Here is an 18,979-nt window from a genome sequence, read left to right as displayed (position 1 = left end):
TGAGGTGCACATTATAATATATGGAGGACTATGGGGTATTATACTAAACAAGCAAAATGCTGCCTTTTCATCGAGTGATTGGATTGTTTATGTGGGAACAGAAATCCTTGTTCTCAGCAGGACATTGCCGGTGTAAACTGTAGATGTGCTGCTGATAAAATGTTACTATATGGGGACAGATTGATCTAATTGTGATTGTTCTGTTCCCTTCATTCTTTCTCAGTTGGTGTAAAGAGGCCGAGAAACAAGCGAACGACTTCAGTATTGTCAATCACACTCGTTTAGTGGCCTGAGATCAGCGCATGTAAACACAGCAGAAATGCTTCGCAGGGAGACCAGGCAAGGATGATGACAGTTGTAGTTAGCACCCGGCGCCTGGGAATAGCGCTAACTCTACTGCTTTTCCCAGCCGCCAGAGCATTTAATTCTGGTATGTGTAATGATTTTTAGGGTTGATGTCAGCCGCGTAATGTCAGCTGCTATCAATCCCTGGTGTAAGTAGTGGAGAGGTGTCTATCAGACACCCCCAGTACTAGCCCAGAGCTGGCGAGAACTAGCGACTCTGAAGAGCAGTGACGGTAGTAACAATACCGCTCTTTACAGTCGCCGAGCTCAGCGCAAGACTCAGCGGAATATCTGAAGAGCGGTGACGTTACTGATGTCACCGCTCTTCAGAGTCACCGGGTCTCATGCTGCACAGCAGAACCAAAAGTGGCTGTAGGCAAAGTTTATGGAGCATCAGAATGAGGTTCCATAGCCTTTGGTCGTCTCAATCCCTTCATTATCTACGAGATCCAGTTATGTAGGTAAAGTAGCGGCTTTTCTTGGTACTGCAACTAAAAGCAATAAATAGGACTGAGCTGTAATGCTGGATACAGCTGTAATTATATGTTATACTAGATGGTGGCCCGATTCAACGCATCGGGTATTCTAGAATATGTATGAACCGTAGTTTATTTATGAAGTTTTCAGAATAATGCAATTTATACACAGGATTTCGCCACCAATTAGCGAAGCGTAGTTCAAATTCAGCACCAATTCGCGGCCAGACTGCGCCTGTCGCTGATTGGTCACGCCCGGCCGGCCACGAACAATCAGTAAAGCCCGGGCCTGCTCCAGGTTTTTCAGGGCCCCAGGCGAAAGAGTCTCAGTGGGCCCCCTTCTTTAACACATACCACGATTCATGATGCACAGATACAGCAGAGAAATATAGCACAGCCAAGTAGCATATAACACAGACCACGCAGCATATAACACAGCCCACGCAGCATATAACACAGCCCACGCAGTATATAACACAGCCCACGCAGTATATAACACAGCCCACGCAGTATATAACACAGCCCACGCAGTATATAACACAGCCCACGCAGTATATAGGAATGTGGGCACCATATCCCTGTTAAAAAAATAATTAAAATAAAAAATAGTTATATACTCACCTTCTGGCGGTCCCCGGATCAAGGCCAGGCGTTTAGCGTCATCATTTCGCGAGACCGCAATGTATGGACCGGAGCGTTGCGAGGGGCAGGAAAGGCGACGGAAGGTGAGAATATAATGATTTTTTTTAATTATTTTTAACATTACATCTTTTTACTATTGATGCTGCAATAGTTAGGGCTAGGGTTAGGGTTGGAGCTAAAGTTAGGGTTAGGGTTGGGGCTAAATTTAGGGTTAAGGCTAGGGTTGGGGCTAAAGTTAGGGCTAGGGTTGGGGCTAAAGTTAGGGTTAGAGTTGGGATTATGGTTAGGGTTTGGATTAGGGTTGGCATTAGGGTTACGCTTCGGATTAGGGGTGTATTGGGATTAGGGTTAGGTTTGAGGTTAGGGTTGAGATTAGGATTAGGGGTGTGTTGGATTTAGGGTTTTGATTTGGGTTATGGTTAGGGTTGACATTAGGGTTGTTTTGGGGCAAGGGTTGTGATTATTGTTATGGTTGTTTAGGATTATGGATCGGGTTGGGGTTAGGGTTGGAGTTAGAATTGGGGGGTTTCCACTGTTTAGGTACATCAGGGGGTCTCCAAACATGACAGCCAATTTTGCGCTCAAAAAGTCAAATGGTGCTCCCTCCCTTCTGAGCTCTGCCGTGCGCCCAAACAGTGGTTCACCGCCACATATGGGGCATCAGCGTACTCGGGATAAATTGGACAACAACTTTAGTGGTCCAATTTCTCCTGTTACCCTTGTGAAAATAAAAACTTGGGGGCTACAAAATCTTTTTTGAGGAAAAAAAATATTTTTATTTTCACGACTCTGCATTCTAAACTTCTGTGAAGCACTTGGGCATTCAAAGTTCTCACCACACATCTAGATAAGTTCCTTAGGGGGGTCTAGTTTCCAAAATGGGGTCACTTGTGGAGGGTTTCTACTGTTTAAGCACATCAGGGGCTCTCCAAACGCGACATGGCGTCCGATCTCAATTCCAGCCAATTCTACATTGAAAAAGTAAAACGGCACTCCTTCTCTTCCAAGCTCTGCGGTGCGCCCAAACAGTGGTTTACCCCCACATATGGGGTATTGACGTACTCAGGAGAAATTGCACAACAACTTTTGTGGTCTAATTTCTCCTGTTACCCTTGTGAAAATAAAAATTTTGGGGCAAAAAGATCATTTTTGTAGAAAAAATGTGATTTTTTATTTTCACGGCTCTACGTTATAAACTTCTGTGAAGCACTTGGGGGTTCAAAGTGCTCACCACACATCTAGATAAGTTCCTTAGGGGGGTCTAGTTTCCAAAATGTGGTCACTTGTGGAGGGTTTCTACTGTTTAGGCACATCAGGGGCTCTCCAAACGCAACATGGCGTCCGATCTCAATTCCAGCCAATTCTGCATTGAAAAAGTCAAAAGGCGCTCCTTCACTTCCAAGCTCTGCGGTGCGCCCAAAATGTGGGTTACCCCCACATATGGGGTATTGGTGTGTTCAGGAGAAATTGCATAACAAAATTTATGGTTACATTTCTGTTTTTACACATGTGAAAATAAAAAAAAAATGGTTCTGAATTAAAATGTTTGCAAAAAAAAGTTAAATGTTCATTTTTTCCTTCCACATTGTTTCAGTTCCTGTGAAGCACGTAAAGGGTTAATAAACTTCTTGAATGTGGTTTTGAGCACCTTGAGGGGTGCAGTTTTTAGAATGGTGTCACACTTGGTTATTTTCTATCATATAGACCCCTCAAAATGACTTCAAATGTGATGTGGTCCCTAAAAAAAAAAGTGTTGTAAAAATGAGAAATTGCTGGTCAACTTTTAACCCTTATAACTCCGTAACAAAAAAAAAAATTTGTTTCAAAAATTGTGCTGATGTAAAGTAGACATGTGGGAAATGTTATTTATTAACTATTTTTCGTGACATCTCTGTGATTTAAGGACATAAAAATACAAAGTTTGAAAATGGCTAAATTTTAAAAATTTTCGCCATATTTCCGTTTTTTTCATAAATAATCGCAAGTAATATCGAAGAAATGTTACCACTAACATGAAGTACAATATGTCACAAAAAACAATCTCAGAATCAGCGGGATCCGTTAAAGCGTTCCAGAGTTATAACCTCATAAAGTGACAGTGGTCAGAATTGTAAAAATTGGCCTGGTGATTAAGTACCAAATTGGCTCTGTCACTAAGGGGTTAAAGTGACTACAGACCTGAAGTTTAGGATCAAACAATCCCTTTAATGTATTAGCCCATCTAAAATTGCATCATGAGACATCTTTGGCTAAGGGCACTGTCTTCATTCCCAGACAGTCAGTCCAACCCTGTATTGATGATTGCATAGCTGAATCCATGTTTTAAGGAATAGCTATAACCAACATAGCTGAATTTGCTGACTGCTGTAACCTGTAGTTCTGCAGGCATAATTTTAGTATTTTTTGTGCATATCAAGAATAAAAGCATTAATCGGCAGATGTTACCAGGTGAACACAAGCAGACATCTTAAGGTACCGTCACACTAAGCGACGCTGCAGCGATATAGACAACGAGCCAACCTAAACTAGATCGCTGGAGCGTCGCTGTTTAGGTCGCTGTAGAGACGTCACACAGCGCAACTCCAGAACGATGCAGGATCGATCCAGTGACGTAACGGTGACTCACTTCTCGTTCTCGCTGGTTGTTAGCTCCATGTCAAACAGCCGGAGTGTACCGATCCGACACACATCTAGGGGCCCTATGCTCGTTGCTGGCATTGTTGCTTTTGATGTCAAACATGACGATACACGCCGACCTGGCGACAAAATAAAGTTCTGGACTTCTAGCTCCAACCAGCGATGTCACAGCGGGATCCAGATCGCTGCTGCGTGTCAAACACAACGAGATCCCTATCCAGGACGCTGCAACGTCACGGATCATTGTCGTTCTCGTTGCAAAGTTGCTGAGTGTGACGGTACCTTTACACTCGGGTATCTGATACTATGCTGAATCACAGGAAGGTGGAGTGCCACACCTACTATCAAGGGTAGATTAAAATGCAGACAAATGGCTCCAGGGCCCGCTATTGTAAATGCACATGCTTCATTATGTACACAGCTTCATAGCATCCTATTAATCTCATAAGCGACCAAAGTCTTGTAGATTTCCTGGAGAGATCCTGAAAAAAATCCCACTTATGAATATCCTGTACAAATGAACATTAGAGACTTTAGCACTGAGCTCGATGCGTCCTTTGCTTGAAGGTCCAAACTGCTAAGCTTTATGTGGAGAAAGATCTTCGATCTTAGTATGAAAGACATGTTCTCCGACTCTTGGGGCATCAATGGAGTCTGCATTGGTTCCTTGGTGGATCAGGGTAGAGCAAAGGTGTAAATGGCCATTATAGTGTCCAAAGAGGTGTGACGCCAGCTTTCCTCAGACCAAGACTGGCAACTAAACCAACCTCGGTGCTTTGCATTGTAGGACACACACTTATGAGACAGAATAACTTGCCTGGGTCGCATCGTGGTGACAATCACCACCATTGTTCCTCATCAGCATTATTGCCTTTTGCCAATACCCCAGCTACCTTCACAGTCTACTTACATCCCGAAAATATACCATCAGCGCTTGTATACTAGGTCTATGTTCTGACAGGTAGGACAATGAGCACATTCCCCACCATACAATGTAATGGGGGAAAACTCGGGCACGTAGGACATGTCCCAGCTTTACTGTAACATTACTCTGCTGGAGATGTGTAATTCCTATGTGAATTTTACCAGTGGAAAAGTAATCCCTTTCAGAGCTGCCAACGCAAGAAGCATACAGACATGACGAGGCATGAAGAAGAGTTTGCGTCTTCATTGTAAAGAATGCTGGCGCCTCAGCTCCATAATTCAGATCCAGAGGAGGCAAAGGAAAATCAGAAGACAGAATAAAGAGTACATGGGAGAAAGAGAGAGGAAACTCGTGCAGAGAACCCACGGACAGAGAGCCGTCGCGCAGAGAACCTACGGACAGAGAGCCGTCACGCAGCGAACCCACGGCCAGAGAGCCATCGCGTAAAGAGCCCACGGCCAGAGAGCGGTCGTGCAGCGAGCCCACGGCCAGAGAGCCCACGGCCAGAGAGCGGTCGCATAGAGAGCCCACGGCCAGAGAGCCGTCGCGCAGCAAGCCCACGGCCAGAGAGCCGTCGCACAGAGAGCCCACGGCCAGAGAGCGGTCGCATAGAGAGCCCACGGCCAGAGAGCGGTCGCATAGAGAGCCCACGGCCAGAGAGCGGTCGCATAGAGAGCCCACGGCCAGAGAGCGGTCGCATAAAGAGCCCACGGCCAGAGAGCGGTCGCATAGAGAGCCCACGGCCAGAGAGCGGTCGCATAGAGAGCCCACGGCCAGAGAGCCGTCGCGCAGTGAGCCCACGGCCAGAGAGCCGTCGCACAGAGAGCCCACGGCCAGAGAGCGGTCGCACAGAGAGCCCACGGCCAGAGAGCGGTCGCATAGAGAGCCCACGGCCAGAGAGCGGTCGCATAGAGAGCCCACGGCCAGAGAGCGGCCGCATAGAGAGCCCACGGACAGAGAGCCGTCTCGCAGCGAGCCCACGGCCAGAGAGCCGTCGCACAGAGAGCCCACGGCCAGAGAGCGGTCGCATAGAGAGCCCACGGACAGAGAGCGGTCGCATAGAGAGCCCACGGACAGAGAGCCGTCGCGCAGCGAGCCCACGGCCAGAGAGCCGTCGCGCAGCGAGCCCACGGCCAGAGAGCCGTCGCACAGAGAGCCCACGGCCAGAGAGCGGTCGCATAGAGAGCCCACGGCCAGAGAGCGGTCGCATAGAGAGCCCACGGCCAGAGAGCCGTCGCGCAGCGAGCCCACGGCCAGAGAGCCGTCGCACAGAGAGCCCACGGCCAGAGAGCGGTCGCATAGAGAGCCCACGGACAGAGAGCCGTCGCGCAGCGAGCCCACGGCCAGAGAGCCGTCGCACAGAGAGCCCATGGCCAGAGAGCGGTCGCATAGAGAGCCCACGGACAGAGAGCCGTCGCGCAGCGAGCCCACGGCTAGAGAGAGCGGTCGCATAGAGAGCCCACGGCCAGAGAGCGGTCGCATAGAGAGCCCACGGCCAGAGAGCGGTCGCATAGAGAGCCCACGGCCAGAGAGCGGTCGCATAGAGCGCCCACGGCCAGAGAGCAGTCGCATAGAGAGCCCACGGCCAGAGAGCGGTCGCGCAGGGAACCCACGGACACAGGGCGGTCGCGCAGAGAATCCACGGACACAGGGCGGTCGTGCAGAGAACCCACGGACACAGGGCGGTCGTGCAGAGAACCCACGGACACAGGGCAGTCGCGCAGAGAACCCACGGACACGGGGCGGTCGCGCAGAGAACCCACAGACACAGGGCGGTCGCGCAGAGAACTTACGGACACAGAAGTCGCGCAGAGAAACCAAGGACACAGAGGTTGCGCAGAGAAACCAAGAACACAGAGGTTGCGCAGAGAACTCACGGACAGAGCGGTAGCGCAGAGAACTCACGGATAGAGCGGTAGCGCAGAGAACTCACGGATAGAGCGGTAGCTGAGAGAACTCACGGATAGAGCGGTAGCGCAGAGAACTCACGGATAGAGCGGTAGCGCAGAGAACTCACGGATAGAGCGGTAGCGCAGAGAACTCACGGATAGAGCGGAGAGCAGAGAACTCACGGATAGAGCGGAGAGCAGAGAACTCACGGACAGAAGGCACAAACAAGAAAAATGCAACAGTGAGTGAGAGCATGAGCGACTCCCAAGAATCCCAAATTAATTCGATTTTTTTTGTCGCAGGGTCTGGAAGGGCAGCATCCCTCCTAGATTTTGCTCATCTATACTCATGGTTATTTCGGACAATAAGTGTATCCATCTGTACCCGGCAGCCACTTGAACATTTGTTTGAACATTCTTGTTAATGGGTTTGATTTTAAACCCCAGCACAATATTTGTTCCAATTTTAAAGGAGTTTTCCCATGAACAAAATTCATTTTAATCAAAAGATCTTGGAATAATAATAATTTCCACAACTGAATGTGTAAAATGTGCTGAGAATCTTATAAATGTGCCCCTGCTGTGTGCTGTGTAATGGCCGTGTCTGACAGGAGCATGGTCTGATCATACCACAGCTCCTGGGCAGGGGGGGGGACACAAAAGCGAGCATACAGAAAGTGCAGCATGGGATCACAGCTGAATCTTTCTGTGAGTTAAAACACTGATTAAAAACAGGCAGTGAAATGTTTTGCCTCTCAGAAAGTATCAGCTGTGATCCCATGCTGTCCTGTCTCTATAGCCTCTTCTGCGTCCTCCCCTGCCCAGGAGCTGTGGTATGATCAGACCATGTTCCTGTACGGTCAGACACGGCCATTACACAGTACACAGCAGGGGCACATTTATAAGATTATCTCGGCACAGGAACATTTTTTTTTATCACATCCGATTGTGAAACTTATTATTATTCCAAGATGTATTGATTGAAATGTACTTTATTCGTGGGAAATCCCATTTAAAAGGAACCTGTCACCCCGTTTTTTCAGTATGAGATAAAAATACTGTTAAATAGGGCCTGAGCTGTGCGTTACTATAGTGTATTTTGTGTACCCCGATTCCCCACCTATGCTGCCGAAATACCTTACCAAAGTCGCCGTTTTCGCCTGTCAATCAGGCTGGTCTGGTCAGATGGGCGTGGTGACATCGCTGTTTCTTCCCCCAGATCTTGCATATCTTTCCGTTGGTGGCGTAGTGGTTTGCGCATGCCCAACAGGCGAATCCACTGCGCAGCTGAAGGAAAAGAGCGCGATCTGCGTTATTCAGCCGTTTATCGGTGGGCGCGGCCATCTTTGTGAGGCCGCGCGTGCGCAGATGGTACTGCTCGGCTTCCCGGGGCTTCAGGAAAATGGCCGCGGAATGCCGTGCGTGCACAGATGGAGATCGTGGCGACCATTTTCCTGAAGCTGAGTTCGCATCTTGGCTTCAGGAAAATGGCCACCGCGATCTCCATCTGCGCACGCGCGGCATCCCGCGGCCATTTTCCTGAAGCCCCGGGAAGCCGAGCAGTACCATCTGCGCACGCGCGGCCTCACAAAGATGACCGCGCCCACCGATAAACGGCTGAATAGCGCGCTCTTTTCCTTCAGCTGCACAGTGGATTCGCCTGTTGGGCATGCGCAAACCACTACACCAACAACGGAAAGATATGCAAGATCTGGAGGAAGAAACAGCGGTCACCACGCCCATCTGACCAGACCAGCCTGATTGACAGGCGAAAACGGCGACTTTGGTAAGGTATTTCGGCAGCATAGGTGGGGAATCAGGGTACACAAAATACACTTCAGTAACGCACAGCTCAGGCCCTATTTAACAGTATTTTTATCTCATACTGAAAAAACGGGGTGACAGGTTCCCTTTAAGGGCTGGGTACTTGCGGCATGATACAACCACAGATCAAAGATAAACTTTTACAGATCAATGGTCTTTTAAATGCCCGTTTACTCAGGTAGACCAAAGTAAATGATGCACAGTGAGCAATCTATACTAGATCGCTCAGTATCCATAGGCTGCCATAGTTCTCGGCAGTGTGAGTCCTGTTTAAACAGGATGACGCATGGTCGATAGCGATTATTATGTTGCCATGTAAACACCCCCTTACTTTACAAATCTTGTATAATCCTCAACATATCTTACCTCCATTCCAACATAAGAAATGCTTTACAGGGGTTGTCCAGTGATAACGAACCATCACTTACTGATAGAATAAGTTATTGATAACTTATTGATCAGTGGGGGTCCGACCACTGGGATCGGCAGCAATAAGCAGAACAGGGAACTGTTAAATCCATTAGAATGGGGCAGCAGTGCATATGCTCGACTGTGGCTCTATTCATTCCCTATGGGGTTGCAGAGAGCTGCAAACTGCTTTTTCCGGTATCCCCACTGTGAATGAATGGAGCAGTGTTCAGGCGTCCAACCTGTCACGTCATTTTGTAATCGGGATAAAGATTCACTGTGAAGGACGAAAATTACCTATTCTAACGATTAGTGCGGGTCCCAGCAGTGGGATACCCCGGATGGGTAATAACGTTGTTTCACTGGACTGCCAGTTTAAGAGTGAACGTTATGAAAATGAGATATTTGTAGACAGCTGCTGGGACCTTAGTGTCTGAAGGGCTGTCACAGTGTAGAAGGATCAGCTTTATTCTTATTTGCGCAAGGAAAGACTAGTAGGAATGGGTTGAAACTGAAAGGGAGGAGATACAGATTAGATATCAGAAAAAACTTTTTGACAGTGAGGGTGATCAATGAGTGGAACAGGCGGCCACGAGAGGTGGTGAGTTCTCCTTCAATGGAAGTCTTCAGACAGAGGCTGGACAGACATCTGTCTGAGATGGTTTAGTGAATCCTGCACTGAGCAGGGGGTTGGACACGATGACCCAGGAGGTCCCTTCCAACGCTAACAGTCTATGAAAGGCAATAACTACGATTATATATATATATATATATATATATATATATATATATATATATATATTAGTTAATTTTAGAACAATCCGTAATGCCTCTTAAGGCATGATAGGAGTTGTAGTTTTGCAAGCGAGCAGCAATGTCCTATATAGTTTGTTTCCAGCAAGGAGATGGTTAATATAGGTGTGTATGAGCAGCTGACACCGGCACACCATGGCTCTGTGCCAGACTTATTTTCCCTTGTACTATAAGGTGCACGTGTGCCGGCTGCACGCCTTGTAAAGCAGCAGACAGCTGTGATGGCGACAGTCACCCTGACTCAGGGTTTAAGTATAAGGAACCTGGCGAGGCGACTCCGTCCCTATGCCCTCCATCTTCCCATGAGACGTGCTGCAGTTCCAGTATAATAAAGGCTAATAGCACACATTATATGTGCCTCCACCCTCTCATATTACAGACCGCTCATAAACGGCTTCATCTGATCACTCCACGCTATATTCCAGGCGGATATAATCGTTTAATGGTTTACATTACCCAATGACATAAGTCCCGCATTCGCATCATTAGATCATCTAAGTGTGCAGGTGAATTTATACACACTGCACTGGCTATAGGATTATATGGAGGGCACAAAGCCACGGCTCTCAGCCATCTTGGAGACCTAAGGACCTTCCACACAGAGGAACGGTATGAGATTGGCAAGTGTAGGAGGTGCAGGGGTCGCAGTGACATCTGGGCCCTAGAGCCTACAGGTGGTCCAAAAGGTTGCTTTGACCAATATAAAAAGACCAATGCTATTAAAGATCCGTAACAGCTTTCGAACCTGTTGGAAATGTTGTATTGGGGTATACAACCTTTAAAAGGGGTTGTCTCAAGTTCATAAATTGGTACAATTGCAAATTGCTTGTAAAATAACAAACAACTTTCCAATGTACCCCTCTCAATTCTCAGGAAAGGAGGGAATTCTAATTTGATAAGAGTACAGCTTGCTGCCAGGGTTACCGGCTACCTAGTGAAGGAGCACACGCTATGCTCAGGCTCTATGCTTTACAGCCTGCTTACGTAAAGTGGCTGGATCCAACCACCTTCAGTCCCCTGTGGTTTTGATATGCTGCAGAAGAAAAGCGGTTTCTGCTAGCAGAATGGGACATAGTACAGTTGTGGCCAAAAGTATTGACACCCCTGCAATTCTGTCAGATAATACTCAGTTTCTTCCTGAAAATGATTGCAAACACAAATTCTTTGGTATTATTATCTTCATTTAATTTATCTTAAATGAAAAAACACAAAAGAGAATGAAGCAAAAAGCAAAACATTGATCATTTCACACAAAACTCCAAAAATGGGCCAGACAAAAGTATTGGCACCCTCAGCCTAATACTTGGTTTCACAACCTTTAGCCAAAATAACTGCGACCAACCACTTCCGGTAACCATCAATGAGTTTCTTACAATGCTCTGCTGGAATTTTAGACCATTCTTCTTTGGCAAACTGCTCCAGGCCCCTGATATTTGAAGTGTGCCTTCTCCAAACTGCCATTTTTAGATCTCTCCACAGGTGATCTATGGGATTCAGGTCTGGACTCATTGCTGGCCACCTTAGAAGTCTCCAGTGCTTTCTCTCAAACCATTTTCTAGAGCTTTTTGAAGTGTGTTTTGGGTCATTGTCCTGCTGGAAGACCCATGACCCAGGGAGACCCAGCTTTCTCACACTGGGCCCTACATTATGCTGCAAAATTTGTTGGTAGTCTTCAGACTTCATAATGCCATGCACACGTTCATGCAGCCCAGTGCCAGAGGCAGCAAAGCAACCCCGAAACATCAGGGAACCTCCGCCATGTTTGACTGTAGGGACCGTGTTCTTTTCTTTGAATGCCTCTTTTTTTTCTCCTGTAAACTCTGTTGATGCCTTTGCCCAAAAACCTCTACTTTTGTCTTATCTGACCAGAGAACATTCTTCCCAAACGTTTAAGGCTTTTTCAGGTAAGTTTTGGCAAACTCAAGCCTGGCTTTTTTATGTCTCGGGGTAAGAAGTGGGGTCTTCCTGGGTCTCCTACCATACAGTCCCTTTTCATTCAGACGCCGACAGATAGTACGGGTTGACACTGTTGTGCCCTCATACTGCAGGGCAGCTTGAACTTGTTTGGATGTTAGTCGAGGTTCTTTATCCAACATCCGCACAATCTTGCGTTGAAATCTCTTGCCGTGTCAACTGGCTACAAGTGTGATTTAGTTATTGCCAACACCTGTTAGGTGCCACAGGTAAGTTACAGGTGCTGTTAATTACACAAATTAGAGAAGCATCACATGATTTTTCGAACAGTGCCAATACTTTTGTCCACCCCCTTTTTTATGTTTGGTGTGAAATTATATCCAATTTGGCTTTAGGACAATTCTTTTTATGTTTTTTCATTTAAGACAAATTAAATGAAGATAATAGCAAAGAATTTGTGCTTGCAATCATTTTCAGGAACAAACTGAATATTATCTGACAGAATTGCAATACTTTTGGCCACAACTGTATATTTCGGGCCAGCGATATGACCATGCTGCTAGTCCGAACGGTCTTTCTTCTGAAGCACATTGCCCTAGCAAAGCAGGAAGCCATGGGCCAGGAGCAGAGCATTCCTGGAGATAAAACCCCTTTAAGCTGTATATGCCCCATATACATTTGGCAGACAGCTACCTCTCCTGAATCCCTCATACACAGGAACTTTGAGATTTACCAAACACTCATGTGCTCTCCCAGAGAACAGATCCTTCTCTCCCCCAACATCATGTGTCAGGGAAGAGTCGGATGGCCCCAAAACAAATTAGACTGTCGGCGGGTTCAGCCAACTTAAGTTTTAAGTGTATAGGGGCATTTCTGAGAGAAGTCACTTTCTAGATGGGTAGTATATAGAGTTCTGACCAAGTCTCCCACCGCATGGGACAACAAGGGTTCCTTGAAGGCATGTCTTCCACTGTGCTTGAGTGTGCAATTGGACACAAAGGATCAAAGAGTCAAGTAGAGCATCTCTGTGTTACACGCAAGAAACATTCCAAAAGCTCTGCTTTGTGGGACTCTTTGGTGGAACCAAGGACATTTGCAAACTTTTCCATGAATGTGAGAACTGTTCCCTCTTTCTTGGGACACTCCTGGACATTACGGGATAGTTGGCAAGCAGCTTCACACATCCAACATTTAATGCCCGAGTATGTCAGCGAGTCTCCTAATACGAACTAAACAGCTTTAGGCCTCCTTCACAAATCCGTTTTATTATGTCAGTATAAGGTCCGTTTTGTAGGACACCCATTGAATTCAATAGTGATGCGCACATGTAGGGTTTTCCACACAGACCGTGTGTCTTTGTGAAAAAACGGCAGACATGTTGAGTTTTTTTTTGCGTAAAATGGACAAACTGCATGCCGCACACTGATGACACATGGATGTGATCCATGTGTCCTCAACGTGACACGTGCGGTACAGTTTGTGCTGTTCCCAGGCGCCGGCCGGCTGCTGAAGGCAACACTCATTTTCTCCTGCTTACACTAAGATCAGCGCTACCAGTAGACAATGATGGGAGTTGTATTCAGCAGCAGCTATGTCCCTCCTGTGTAAGATAAATAATTACATAAAAAAAGCCTGTGGGCTAAGGCATAATTTTCAGAAGAGACAAAGCCCACGGCTGGGAGCTGATGTTAATAATATGGGCCTAGGGACAATATCCCAAAAGATTCCCAGGCTATTAATAACAGCTCACAGCTTTTTGCTTAGCCTTTCATGGTGAATTTACAGGGGACCCCAGAAAGAAAAATGATGTAGGGTCCCCCTATGAATTCAAACCAGCAAAGGCTAAACATACAGCTGTGGGTTGATATTAATAGCCTGGGAAGGGGTCATGGATATTTCATCGGCCCTCAGCCACCGCAGAAAGGGCACATCCATAAGATACACCAAATCTGGTGCGTTTCCTGGCTCTTCCCACTTGTCCTGTATCGGTGGCAAGCGGGGTTCATATTTGTGGGGTTGATGTCACCTTTGCTATGTCTGGGGACATAAGTTTATTGTCTCAGATTACTACCATCAGCCCCCAGCCGTGGGCTTTCCCTCTGCTACTGTAGTTATGAAAAGGTTTTTTTATTTAATTATTTATCTTACACAGGAGGGACACAGTGTCTGCTGAATACAACTCCAATCATTGTCCCCTGGTGGCGCTGATCTCAGCGAGACCAGGAGACAATGATGAGAGTTGCCTTCAGAAGCCGGCCGGTGCCTGGGAACAGCGTGAACTGTACCATTTCTTCCCAGGGGCCAGTACGTGTCACACAGACACACGCACAGCACACGGATGTAACACATGGACACACAGAAAACAAACACGTATACACGGATGTCACATATGCACACGGAACTCACCAGCAATGGTTTTTCCTTTACAGGAATCACCAGGAAGTGTGAAGGAGACCTTAGAGGCCTATATGGGAATGTCAAGTTCAGAACAGGAGTGGCAGTCAGGAGAAGGTGCTCAGACTGTAAATTGTGACTGTGTGAAGCCGGCCTAAGGCTTTATTTAGGCTCTGCTGCTCAGTTCTTCCATGACAGGTCCTGGAGCCAGTTCTGTTACTTGCAGTATTAGTTTTGTCATCAATCAACAGAACCAGATGGACCCAGTTATAAGTCAGTGGATTTTGTGGGGTGATATTTATTCTGTCATGACATCAACGTGAGCAAAGACTATAAAATAAGGAGATGAGAAGAGGAAGAGCGGCTACGCACAGACATTGTGGATGGATGTGATATCAGTCTGTAACTTTTATCTTAACTATTCAGTGCTGCGGAGGACTTAGCCCCTGTGGTTATGCAAACAAGGGAGCTTCAGTGCACCATTGCCATGGCTAAGCTATGGGTCCTCATCCTGCATCTTGGGGACTTCTCTGCTTCTGATGAACAGCGCTCGCTTCCTAGAGCAAATGCGGTCCCACATGGGTGCAAATGTGCACCGACACTGCCTGTGCGGGATGCTCATGCTCACACACTTCATTGCAAACATACACAGTGACCGGGCGCATTCTCCGACCTTGCTCTTCATTGCTGACCCCGATTGCTGTGCTGGTACATCTGGAAGTGGAGCGAGAAGCTTCATAGAGGAGGAGAGGGCAGATTACGTGCACCTCTTGACTTACCGTAACTGCATCACCAAATAGGTGATTATCTCCCTGACAACAATAGATGACAGCTAATATAAAATAGCACTACCTTATCTGCATGGGTTGAACTCTGAAAACTCATATGTACAAGAGCATCTCATAAAATTAGAATATCATCAAAAAGTAAATTAATTTCAGTTCTTCAAAACAAAAAGTGAAATTCATATTATATAGAGTCATTACAGAGTGATGTATTTCAAGTGTTTATTTCTGTTAATGTTGATGATTATGGCTTACAGCCAATGAAAACCCAAAAGTCATTATCTCAGTAAATTAGAATACTTAATAACACCAGCTTGAGAAAATGATTTTACAAGCCGAAATGTTGGCCTACTGATATGTATGTTCAGTAAATGCACTTAATACTTGGTCGGGGCACCTTTTGCATCAATGTGGCGTGGCATGGAGGTGATTAGCCTGTGGCACTGCTGAGGTGTTATGGAAGCCCAGGTTGCTTTGATAGAAGCCTTCAGCTCATCTGTATTGTTGGGTCTGGTGTCTCATCATCCTCTTGACAAAACCCCATAGATTCTCCATGGGGTTATGGTCAGGTGAGTTTGCTGGCCAATCAAGCACAGTGATACTGTTGTTTGTAAAGGTCTTGGTACTTTTGGCAGTGTGGACAGGTGCCAAGTCCTGCTGGAGAATGAAATTTCCATCTCCAAAAAGCTTGTCGGCAGAGGGAAGCATGAAGTGCTCTAAAATGTCCTGGTACATGGCTGCGCTGACTTTGGTCTTGATAAAACACAGTGGACCTACACCAGCAGATGACATGGCTCCTGAAACCATCACTGATTGTGGAAACTTCACACTAGACCTTGGAAATCAAGGTCCCAGAGTCAGAGAGTGGAGAGGCCACAATCCAAGCTGCTTGAGGTCTAGTGTGAAGTTTCCACAATCAGTGATGGTTTGGGGAGCCATGTCATCTGCTGGTGTCGGTCCACTGTGCTTTATCAAGACCAAAGTCAGCGCAGCCGTCTACCAGAAATTGTTAGAGCACTTCATGCTTCCCTCTGCCGACAAGCTTTTTGGAGTGGAAATTTCATTCTCCAGCAGGACTTGGCACCTGTCCACACTGACAAAGGTACCAATACCTGGTTTACAAACAACAGTATCACTGTGCTTGATTGGCCAGCAAACTGCCTGACCTTAACCCCATAGAGAATCTATGGAGTATTGTCAAGAGGAAGATGAGACACCAGACCCAACAATGCAGACGATTTGAAGGCTGCTATCAAAGCAACCTGGGCTTCCATAACCCCTCAGCAGTGCCACAGACTGATTGCCTCCATGCTACGCCGCATTGATGCAATAATTGATGCAAAAGGAGTCCCGACAACGTATTGAGTGCATTTACTGAACATACATTTCAGTAGGAGAACATTTCGGATTTTAAAATCATTTTTCAAGCTTTTGTTATAAAGTATTCTAATTTACGGAGATAATGACTTTTGGATCTTTCATTGGCTGTAAGCCATAATCATCAACATTAACAAAAATAAACACTTGAAATAGATCACTCTGTTTGTAATGACTCTATATAATATGAGTTTCACTTTTTGTATTGAAGAACTGAAATAAAATTACCGTAACTTTTTTGATGATATTCTAATTTTGTGAGATGCACCTGTATATACATACACAGGCTCAGACTGGCCCACAGGAAAACGGGATAATCCTCCGGTGGGCCCCTGTGCAGTAGTGTGCCACTGCCCTCCTATAGGAGCAGTAATTGGCACTATATACATGAATCACTATATACAGACAAACGCAGACTCTTATTCATTTAATAATCTACCCTGTTCATTGTTTGGGCCCACCAGTTACCAACTCCAGGGCCCCACTCACCCATTTAAGTCTATGGGTTCGCGTGAAACATTAGACTGCACTCAGATGTCATCCGAGTGCAGTCAGATATACACGCACAGAGACTATGGAGAAATTAATTTCTCGGCACCTTTGCTGTGATTCTCTAATGCGCGAGGATCGGATCACAATCAGATGGCACTCAGATCAAACTCTGCTGGATAACTCCTTTAAGGTTTTTTTTATGACAGCTCCGCCTCTTTTCTGAGAAGTGGGCTGGGTTTAGCTAGAGAGGCGTGGTCTATGACAGCCTGGCAGATCCAATGTAAAGGTTAGCGCACATATACTCCCGCTCACGACTGGAGTACATTTTCTACCTCCGGCCAGCCCGAAAGATGTGCAAATCTGACGAACCCTACCCCAGCGAACTTTTGTATGATAACAGCAGTCTTGATGAATTTCCCACTCAGCACATTACCGCCACATTGGAATCTTTTCGATTAAAGTCACTCATACACATCACGCTTTTCCTACGCACCGCAGGTGTCATCGCACGAGATCTTTGTATAGCCCCGAGGGGCATCATTTTCTATTCAACCTCTCGGTATCCCCCTAATCCTCACAACCAAGTCACTCAGACGGAAGACGCTTCTCACAGCAACCAATAACATTGCTTCTTTCGTTTTCAGACGGGTCTCAGAAAAACGAGAGCTGGAATCTGATTGGTTGCTATGGGCGACAGCACCATTTTGAAGTAGTTTTTATAAAACTCTCCCGCCCCCCTCAAATAACGCATGACCTTCACACAATAAGTTTCTTAGTAGTCACAGTCATTCATAAACAGGAATTGTATGTAAGCAGGAAATTACAGAGCAAATCCAAATAGCTGACACTCCACCGGTAGTCTGCAACCTGTGGCTGCTGGGGGACTACAACTCCCAGCATCCCTGGGGGCTGTACTCCCTCTGTATTTGTGAAGGCGCAGGCCTGTACTCACCCCTCAGTGTCTGTCAGTGTCACTCTGAGCCTCAGGACACATCTCCTTCCACTTTCCAACTGTGAGGAGCTAGACAATCATTGAACAGTCCTAAGTTAGAGGCAGGTGTGGAGCTCAGCCAGTGCATGCTGGGAAATGTAGTCATAAAGCCAGAGAGGCCAGTGAGGATGTGCAGAGTGCTGACTACAACTCCCACAGTTCTCTCCTGCTGCAGGAATGTCCTGCACCTCCCAATAGGGAAGTAGAGGAGCTCCTGAGGGAAGGTGATGGCCACTGTCCTGTGCACAGATAATGGTGGCACATGGAAAGTCTTCCCCTTTAAGATAATCAAGACAAAAAGAACTTTGGAGCAAACAACCACAAAGTATAATAAAAAATTAAGTTATACAAAATAAGTAATGTAGGACAATATCCAGAACAGAGCAAAAGATAGGGTTAATGGTGCACCAAGAGTGATGGCACCCACAGGACAAGAACATAGGCCGCTATTCCATATATGGTCAACACAAGGATCCAAAAATAAAATGCCTAGTGCATGTAGTCTCAGATATAGCTCAATATAATCACATAGATCGCGGGCGGTAAAATCCCTCCATATCAGGCAGCCAAGTGGCTATGTGAAAAGCTTAATAAGGGAGACCCGAGACCATTAGTAGAACTTACCCATGCTCTTGTCCATAGGGATACCCACGCGCCCCTACGCGCGTTTCACAACAGCTTCCTCAGGGGGCAGAGTGATAATCCATATTCCCCATTATCTTCCTTAAATAGCCACCTAATGATCACAATTAGCGGCGCATGTGGCCCGAGGCAGGCGCAGCAGAGCCGCATCACTCCGGCGCCATCATGGCGCTGCGGGTCACGGGGAAAGAGCCGATGACGTCAATGACCCGCATACGTCACAACCAGGTGCCGGCAATGATGCCGCAGCCCGCGACCACATCGGAGACATGCGCACCAGTGACAACAGATTCTGAATCCCTCCCATTGGAACGGGACGGGGTTTTGCCATGTCCAACACCGGCTTGAAAGGTACCAAATATATAGGAATTTAAATACATACAAAAGCCACAGAAGATCATGAATAAACCAAAATACAATAAAGT

The 18,979-nt window shown here is 46.6% G+C and overlaps 1 protein-coding gene across 1 annotated transcript in view; it reads right to left on the bottom strand.

Moving 5' to 3' along the window:
* The window catches only part of HAP1 (huntingtin associated protein 1), a 141,673-nt gene extending 123,701 nt beyond the window's left edge, over positions 1-17,972 (bottom strand). Inside the window, exon 1 of the mRNA XM_069751545.1 lies at positions 17,874-17,972. The gene's annotated coding sequence lies outside the window, so the exon portion shown is untranslated. The remainder of the gene's footprint in view (positions 1-17,873) is intronic.
* Positions 17,973-18,979: the final 1,007 nt, after the last annotated feature.

This window comes from Ranitomeya imitator, chromosome 2 (genome assembly GCF_032444005.1).
Source record: "Ranitomeya imitator isolate aRanImi1 chromosome 2, aRanImi1.pri, whole genome shotgun sequence".
In the NCBI taxonomy this organism is placed as follows: domain Eukaryota; kingdom Metazoa; phylum Chordata; class Amphibia; order Anura; family Dendrobatidae; genus Ranitomeya; species Ranitomeya imitator.
This window is presented reverse-complemented; position numbering and strand designations above follow the sequence as displayed.